Genomic DNA, 9,240 nt, shown 5'->3' on the forward strand with positions numbered 1-9,240 from the left:
AAAAATCTTTTCAAAAATATTTTTTTATTTTCTTTGTTTAATCCTTGTTCTTAGTTTGAGTCACAGAGTTAATGTTCTTGTTGAGTCTTGCATTTTCTTTGAGTCCTATTTTCTAAAAATTTTCAAAAATAATTTTTCTTTGCTTAAATCTTGTTTCAATTTCTAAGTTTGGTGTTTTCTTGTTATTTTCCTTTTATTTTTCAAAAATTTTGTTTGGTTTTCTAAAAAATTTTAAGTTTGGTGTTCTTTTTAAATTCTTGAGTTCTTTGAGTCTTTAATTCTTCTTCTTTGTGTTCTTGTATTTCTTCAACGTGTTCTTGAGTCTTGTATGTGTTTAGATCTTAAAATTTTTAAGTTTGGTGTCCCCTTGTGTTTCCCTCCAAATTTTCGAAAATAAAGGGGTGTTAGATCTAAAAATTTTAAGTCTTGTGTCTTTTTTGTGTTTTTCTCTTTCATCATAAAATTCAAAAAAATAAAAAATATCTTTTCTAACTAATTTCTAAACATAATTTTCGAAAATTACATATAAAATTCAGATTTTAATTATTAATATTTTATCTTATCATATCTTAGTTTTCAAGTTTTCAAAAATAAAAATCATATATTTTTCATAAAAATCGTATCTTTTTCAAAAAAACCTTATCTTTTTCAAAATCTCATCATATCTTTTTAAAAATTCAAAAATCTTATCTTATCTTTTTTAAATTTCAAAATTTTCTTTTTCAAAATTAAATTTCTTATCTTATCTTTTTCTAATTTCAAAATTCAATTTCAAATCTTTTCTTATCTTATCTTCTATTTTATTTTAAATTTCAAATCTTTTCTTCTCTCTCTTACTTTTCAAAACCTCCTAACTAACTTTTCCCTCCTTAATTTTCGAAAATAATATCTTCTTCTCTCTCTTCTTTTTCAAAACTACCTAACTAACTCTCTTCTCTTCTTAATTTTTGAAAACATCTCTCCTTATTCTCTCTCTTCTTTTATGGCAGAAGCACTGTGAAAGAGCAAAACCGTCGGCTTAGAATTTTTCCACAAATGTAAGATTGGCGTTGCAAGTATAGTTCTAAGCCAACAAGTAATGCTCATTCAAATTTTAAATCAAAAGGTGTCACAATTCAAATCAAATTAAACCGAGAGTATTTAGACTCCCGAGTCGTCTTCCCTAGGAGTTGCAATAAAATGTTCTATTATTGGCTATGGAGGAAACAAGGGGGATTTGATTGATTGTAAGAGGCAAGAAATGTAATTGACAATAAAATAAACAAGCATGCAAGGAATTAAATGGAAAGCAAATAAAAGCAACAACATTGGAAATTAAATGACAAGAAAGAGACTATTGGAAAGAATTGGGGAACTATGGATTCCTATCCTAACTATGGACTACTGATGAGCGGATAATTTATACGCTTTTTGGCACTGTTTTTATTATGTTTTTAGTATATTTTAATTAGTTTTTATTATATTTTTATTAGTTTTTATTTAAAATTCACTTGTCTGGACTTTACTATGAGTTTGTGTGTTTTTCTGTGATTTCAGGTATTTTCTGGCTAAAATTGAGGGACTTGAGCAAAAATCTGATTCAGAGGCTGAAAAAGGACTGCAGATGTTGTTGGATTCTGACCTCCCTGCACTCAAAGTAGATTTTCTGGAGCTACAGAAGCCCAACTGGCACGCTTTCAATTGCGTTGGAAAGTAGATATCCTGGGCTTTCCAGCAATATATAATAGTTCATACTTTTCCCTAGATTTGATGGCCCAAACAGGCGTTCCAAGTCAGCTCAAGAATTCTGGCGTTTAACGCCAGAACTGGCATAAAAACTGGAGTTAAACGCCCAAACTGGCACAAAAGCTGGCGTTTAACTCCAAGAAAAGTCTCTACACATGAAAGCTTCAATGCTCAGCCCAAGCACACACCAAGTGGGCCCTGGAAGTGGATTTTCACACTAAACACCCTAACTTACTCATTTTCTGTAACCCTAGGTCACTAGTTTACTATAAAAACTACTTTTACTAATTCATTTGGTACCTCATGACACCTTACACGTTTTATATTATATTCTCTACGGCATGAGTCTCTAAACCCCATTGTTGGGGGTGAGGAGCTCTGCTGTTCCTTATGAATTAATGCAATTACTACTGTTTTCCATTCTATCACGCTTGCTTCTATTCTAAGATATTCATTCGCACTTCAACCTGATGAATGTGATGATCCGTGACACTCATCATCATTCTCACCTATGAACGCGTGCCCGATAACCACCTCCGTTCTATCTTAGATTGAATGCATATCTCTTAGCCTCATGATTCAGATCAGAGTCTTCGTGGTATAAGTTAAAATTATTGGCGGCCATTCCTGAGATCCGGAACATCTAAACCTTGTCTGTGGTGTTCTGAGTAGGATCTGGGAAGGGATGACTGTGACGAGTGGTGCACGAAATTGTGTTGTCCAGGCTCGAACAATCCCTGGTAATGGCTCCAAAGCTTGGTGCTTTGATCTTAATTTATAGTTGACACAACTTCAATACAACTAACCAGCAAGTGCACTGGGTCGTCCAAGTAATACCTTACGTGAGTAAGGGTCGAATCCCACGGAGATTGTTGGTATGAAGCAAGCTATGGTCACCTTGCAAATCTCAGTCAGGCGGATTTAAACATGATACTTTATTAGATTAAAATAAACAATAAAAGGGATAGAGATACTTATGTAGATTCATTGGCAGGGATTTCAGATAAGCGAATGGAGATGCTCTTCATTCCTCTGAACCTCTGCTTTCCTGCTATCTTCATCCAATCAGTCTTACTCCTTTCCATGGCTGGCTGTATGCAAGGGCATCACCGTTGTCAGTGGCTACATCCCCTTCTCTCAGTGAATCATATGCTCACGCACCCTGTCACGGCACGGCTATTCATCTGTCGGTTCTCGATCATGCTGGAATAGGATTCACCCTCCTTTTGCGTCTGTCACTAACGCCCAGCACTCGCGAGTTTGAAGCTCGTCACAGTCACTCAATCATTGAATCCTACTCAGAATACCACAGACAAGGTTTAGACCTTCCGGATTCTCTTGAATGCCGCCATCATTCTAGCTTACGCCACGAAGATTCCTGTTAGGAGATCTAAGAGATATTCATTCTAGCTTATTTCATGTAGAACGGGAGTGTTTGTCAGGCACGTGTTCATAGGGGAGATGGTGATGAGCGTCACACATAATCATCACCTTCATCGCGTTCTTGGGTGCGAATGGATATCTTAGAACGAAATAAGAAGAATTGAATAGAAAACAGTAGTACTTTGCATTAATCTTTGAGGAACAGCAGAGCTCCACACCTTAATCTATGGAGTGTAGAAACTCTACCGTTGAAAATACATAAGTGAAAGGTCCAGGCATGGCCGAGATGGCCAGCCCCCTAAAGCGTGATCAAAGGATCATAAGGTAATCCAAAGATGCCAAATACAATAGTAAAAGGTCCTATTTATAATAAACTAGTCACTAGGGTTTACATGAGTAAGTAATTGATGTACAAATCCACTTCCGGGGCCCACTTGGTGTGTGCTTGGGCTTGGACTTGAGTGTTACACGTGCAGAGGCCATTTGTGGAGTTGAACGCCAGTTTCTGTGCCAGTTTGGGCGTTCAACTCTGGTTTTGGATCCTTTTCTGGCGCTGGATGCCAGATTTGGGCAGAAGGCTGGCGTTGAACGCCAGTTTACGTCGTCAATTCTTGGCCAAAGTATGGACTATTATATATTGCTGGCAAGCCCTGGATGTCTACTTTCCAAAGCAATTGGAAGCGCGCCATTTCGAGTTCTGTAGCTCCAGAAAATCCACTTTGAGTGCAGGGAGGTCAGAATCCAACAGCATCAGCAGTCCTTTTTCAACCTCTGAATCTGATTTCTGCTCAAGTCCCTCAATTTCAGCCAGAAAATACCTGAAATCACAGAAAAACACACAAACTCATAGTAAAGTCCAGAAATGTGAATTTAACATAAAAACTAATGAAAACATCCCTAAAAGTGACTAGATCCTACTAAAAACATACTAAAAACAATGCCAAAAAGCGTATAAATTATCCGCTCATCACAACACCAAACTTAAATTGTTGCTTGTCCCCAAGCAACTGAAAATCAAATAGGATAAAAAGAAGAGAATATACTATAAATTCCAAACTATCAATGAAACATAGCTTCAATCAAATGAGCGGGACTTATAGCTTTTTGCCTCTTGAATAGTTTTGGCATCTCACTTTATCCATTGAGGTTCAGAATGATTGGCATCTATAGGAACTCAGAGTTCAGATAGTGTTATTGATTCTCCTAGTTCAGTATGATGATTCCTGAACACAGCTATTTTATGAGTCTTGGCCGTGGCCCTAAGCACTTTGTTTTCCAGTATTACTACCGGATACATAAATGCCACAGACACATAATTGGGTGAACCTTTTCAGATTGTGACTCAGCTTTGCTAAAGTCCCCAATTAGAGGTGTCCAGGGTTCTTAAGCACACTCTTCTTTTGCTTTGGACCTTGACTTTAACCGCTCCGTCTCAAGTTTTCACTTGACACCTACACGCCACAAGCACATGGTTAGGGACAGCTTGGTTTAGCCGCTTAGACCAGGATTTTATTCCTTTAGGCCCTCCTATCCACTGATGCTCAAAGCCTTGGGATCCTTTTTATTTGCCCTTGCCTTTTGGTTTTAAGGGTTATTGGCTTTTTCTGCTTGCTTTTTCTTTTTCTTTCTATTTTTTTTCTAATTTTTTTTTTCGCCTATTTTTTTTTCTATTTTTTTTTCTGCAAGCTTTGTTCTTTGCTGCTTTTTCTTGCTTCAAGAATCATTTTTATGATTTTTCAGATTATCAAATAACATGTCTCCTAGTCATCATTCTTTCAAGAGCCAACATATTTAACATTCTTAAACAACAACTTCAAAAGACATATGCACTGTTCAATCATACATTCAGAAAATAAGAAGCACTGTCACCACATCAATATAATTAAACTAAGTTCAAGGATAAATTCAAAACTCATGTTCTTCTTGTTCTTTTAAATTAAAACAGTTTTTATTTTAAGAGAGGTGATGGATTCATAGGACATTCATAACTTTAAGACAGAGTTACTAACTACTAATGATCATGTAATGAAGACACAAACATAGATAAGCACATAACATATAAAAACGAAAAACAGAGAAAGTAAGAACAAGGAATGAGTCCACCTTAGTGATGTCCTTGAGCTCTTCTATGTCTCTTCCTTGTCTTTGCTGCTCCTTCTTCATTGCTTTTAGATCTTCTCTGATTTCATGAAGGATGATGGAGTGCTCTTGATGTTCCACCCTTAGTTGCTTCCAATAATTGTGTGGAAGAAAATGTATCCCCTGAGGTATCTCAGGGATCTCTTGATTTGCAGTCAAATGTTCTACCACTGAGCTATAGACCCTTGATGGAAGCTTTTGTCTTCCCTTTCCTCTTTCTAGAGGCTTCTCTGGCCTTAGGTGCCATCAATGGTTATGGAAAAAACAAAAAAGCTATGCTTTTACCACACCAAACTTAGAATGGTGCTCACCCTCGAGCAAAAGAAGAAAGAATAGAAGAATAAGAAGAAGATATGGAGGAGATGAATGGGAGTGTGTATTCGGCCGTATGGGTGGGATTGGGTGGGAGAGAGATGTTGAATTTTGAAGGTAGTGGGTGTATGGGTGTGAGTGGTAAATGGAAAACAGAAGGGATGATCATGAATGAAAAGAGAGATGATGAGGTAGGTGGGGATCCTGTGGGGTCCACAGATCCTGGGATGATCCTGTGGGGTCCACAGATCCTGAGGTGTCAAGGCATTTACATCCCTGCACCAAATTAGGCATGTAAAATGCCTTTGCACACAACTCTGGGCGTTCAGCGCCAGGTTGGTGCCCATTTTGGGCGTTCAACGCCCCTTTGCTGCCATTTCTGGCGTTGAACGCCAGAACCATGCTTGTTTTGGGCGTTCAATGCTAGGATGCTCCCATTCTGGGCGTTCAGTGCCAGAACTATGCTCTGTTCTGGCATTTGAACGCCAGACAGATGCTCCTCCAGGGTGTGATTTTTCTTCTGCTGTTTTTGATTCCGTTTTCAATTTTTCTATTTATTTTGTGACTCCACATGATCATGAACCTAAGAAAACATGAAAAATAAGAATTAGATAAACATTGGGTTGCCTCCCAACAAGCGCTTCTTTAATGTCAATAGCTTGACAGTGGGCTCTCATGGAGCCTCACAGATGTGCAGAGCTTTGTTGAGACTCTCCAACACCAAACTTAGAGTTTGGATATGGGAGTTCAACACCAAACTTAGAGTTTGGTTGTGGCCTCCCAACACCAAACTTAGAGTTTGACTGTGGGGGCTCTGGTTGACTCTGCTTGGAGAGAAGCTTTTGCTGCTTCCTCTCCATGGTTGCAGAGGGAGATCCTTGAGTTTTGAATACAAGGGAGTTCTCATTCCATTGAAGGAATATTTCACCTCTGTCAACATCAATCACAGCTCTTGCTGTGGCCAGGAAAGGTCTTCCTAGGATGATGGATTCATCCTCTTCCTTTCCAGTATCCAGGACTATGAAATCAGCAGGGATGTAAAGGCCCTCAACCTTTACTAAAACGTCCTCTACTTGTCCATATGCCTGTTTTCTTGAGCTGTCTGCCATCTCTAATGAGATTTTAGCAGCTTGCACCCCATAGATTCCCAGTTTCTCTATTACAGAGAGGGGCATGAGGTTTATTCCTGAACCAAGGTCACACAGAGCTTTAAAGATCATGGTGCCTATGGTGCAGGGTATTATGAACTTTCCAGGATCCTGTCTCTTCTAAGGCAATGTCAGTTGATCCAGATCACTTAGTTCATTGATGAACAAGGGAGGTTCAACTTCCCAAGCATCAATGCCAAACAATTTGGCATTCAGCTTCATGATTGCACCAAGAAACTTGGCAGTTTGCTCTTCAGTGACATCCTCATTCTCTTCAGAAGAGGAATACTCATCAGAGCTCATGAAGGGCATAAGGAGGTTCAATGGGATCTCTATAGTCTCTAGATGAGCCTCAGAGTCCTTTGATTCCCCAGAGAGAAGCTCCTTATTGATCACTGGACGTCCCAGGAGGTCTTCCTCCTTGGGATTCACGTCCTCTCCTTTCCTCACAGGTTCGGCCATGGCACTTATGTCAATGGCCTTGCACTCTCCTTTTGGGTTCTCTTCTGCATTTCTTGGGAGAGTACTAGGAGGGATTTCAGTGATCCTTTTACTCAGCTGGCCCACTTGTGCTTCCAAATTTCTAATGGAAGACCTTGTTTCATTCATGAAACTTACAGTGGCCTTAGATAGATCAGAGACTAGATTTGCTAAATTAGAAGCATTTTGTTCAGAGTTCTCTGTCTGTTGCTGAGTTGATGATGGAAAAGGCTTGCTATTGCTAAACCTGTTTCTTCCACCATTATTAAAGCCTTGTTGGGGCTTTTGATCCTTCCATGAGAAATTTGGATGATTTCTCCATGTTGAGTTATAGGTGTTTCCATAAGGTTCACCTAAGTAATTTACCTCTGCTCTTGCAGGGTTCTCAGGATCATAGGCTTCTTCTTCAGAAGATGCCTCTTGAGTACTGTTGGATGCAGCTTGCATTCCATTCAGACTCTGAGAGATCATATTGACTTGCTGAGTCAATATTTTATTCTGAGCCAATATGGCATTCAGAGTATCAACTTCAAGAACTCCCTTCTTCATAGGCGTCCCATTGATTACAGGATTCCTTTCAGAAGTGTACATGAACTGGTTATTAGCAACCATGTCAATGAGTTCTTGAGCTTCTGCAGGCGTTTTCTTTAGGTGAATGGATCCACCTGCAGAAGTGTCCAGTGACATCTTTGATAGCTCAGACAGACCATCATAGAATATATCCAGGATGGTCCATTCTGAAAGCATGTCAGAAGGACACTTTTTGGTCAACTGTTTGTATCTTTCCCAAGCTTCATAGAGAGATTCACCTTCTTTCTGTCTGAAGGTTTGAACATCAGCTCTAAGCTTGCTCAGCTTTTGAGGAGGAAAGTACTTGGCTAAGAAAGCCGTGACCAGCTTATCCCAAGAGTTCAGGCTGTCTTTAGGTTGAGAATCCAACCATAATCTAGCTCTGTCTCTTACAGCAAAAGGGAAAAGCATGAGCCTGTAGACTTCAGGATCTACTCCATTAGTCTTAACAGTATCACATATCTGCAAGAATTCAGTTAAGAACTGAAAAGGATCTTCAGATGGAAGTCCATGAAACTTGCAGTTCTGCTGCATCAGAGAAACTAATTGAGGTTTCAGCTCAAAGTTGTTTGCTCCAATGGCAGGAATGGAGATGCATCTTCCATGTAAATTGGAATTAGGTGCAGTAAAGTCACCAAGCATCCTCCTTTCATTATTATTATTTTCGGCTGCCATCTCCTCTGCTTGTTCAAAAATTTCTGAAAGGTTATCTCTGGATTGTTGTATTTTAGCTTCTCTTAATTTTCTCTTCAGAGTCCTTTCAGGTTCTGGATCTGCTTCCACAAGAATGTTCTTGTCCTTGCTCCTGCTCATATGACAAAGAAGAAGGCACAGAAAAATAATAATAATAATAGAGATCCTTTATACCACAGTATAGGGATCCCTTTGTGAGTGGAAGAAAAGAGGTGGAGATAAAGAATGTGATGTAAAGGAAGAAACACTACTGTGAGGATTGGAATGTGAGATGAGATGTTAGGATATGAATGAATAAATAGAATGAGACGGGGGAGGAATAATTTTCGAAAATTATTTTGAAAAAGAGTTAGTGATTTTTGAAAATTGGTTTTTGAAAATTAGTTAGTATTTTTCGAAAATTTTTGAATTCAAAAATAAAAAATAAAAATAATTAGTTAATTAAAAAGAAATTTTTGAAAAAGAGGGAAGATATTTTCGAAAATTGAGAGAGAGAGAGTTAGTTAGGTGGTTTTGAAAAAGTTAAGAAACAAACAAAAAGTTAGTTAGTTAGTTGAAACAAATTTTGAAAAGATAAGAAGTTAGGAAGTTAGAAAAGATATTTTGAAAAGATATTTTTGAAAAAGATAAGATGAGAAGATATTTTTGAAAAGATATGATAGAAATTAGTTTTGAAAAAGATTTGATTTTTTTTTAAAATCACAATTAATGACTTGATTCATAAGAAATCACAAGATATGATTCTAGAACTTAAAGTTTGAATCTTTCTTAACAAGTAAGTAACACACTT

General features: G+C 38.0%; 1 non-coding gene across 1 annotated transcript; it reads left to right on the plus strand.

The window, feature by feature from the left end:
* Positions 1–7,928: 7,928 nt before the first annotated feature.
* Positions 7,929–8,036, plus strand: LOC148580038 (small nucleolar RNA R71). The gene has a single exon (XR_015898932.1). It is a non-coding gene; the product is annotated as a small nucleolar RNA R71 (small nucleolar RNA).
* Positions 8,037–9,240: the final 1,204 nt, after the last annotated feature.

This window comes from Arachis ipaensis, chromosome B10 (assembly GCF_059453495.1).
Source record: "Arachis ipaensis isolate K30076 ecotype BB chromosome B10, ASM5945349v1, whole genome shotgun sequence".
NCBI lineage: Eukaryota > Viridiplantae > Streptophyta > Magnoliopsida > Fabales > Fabaceae > Arachis > Arachis ipaensis.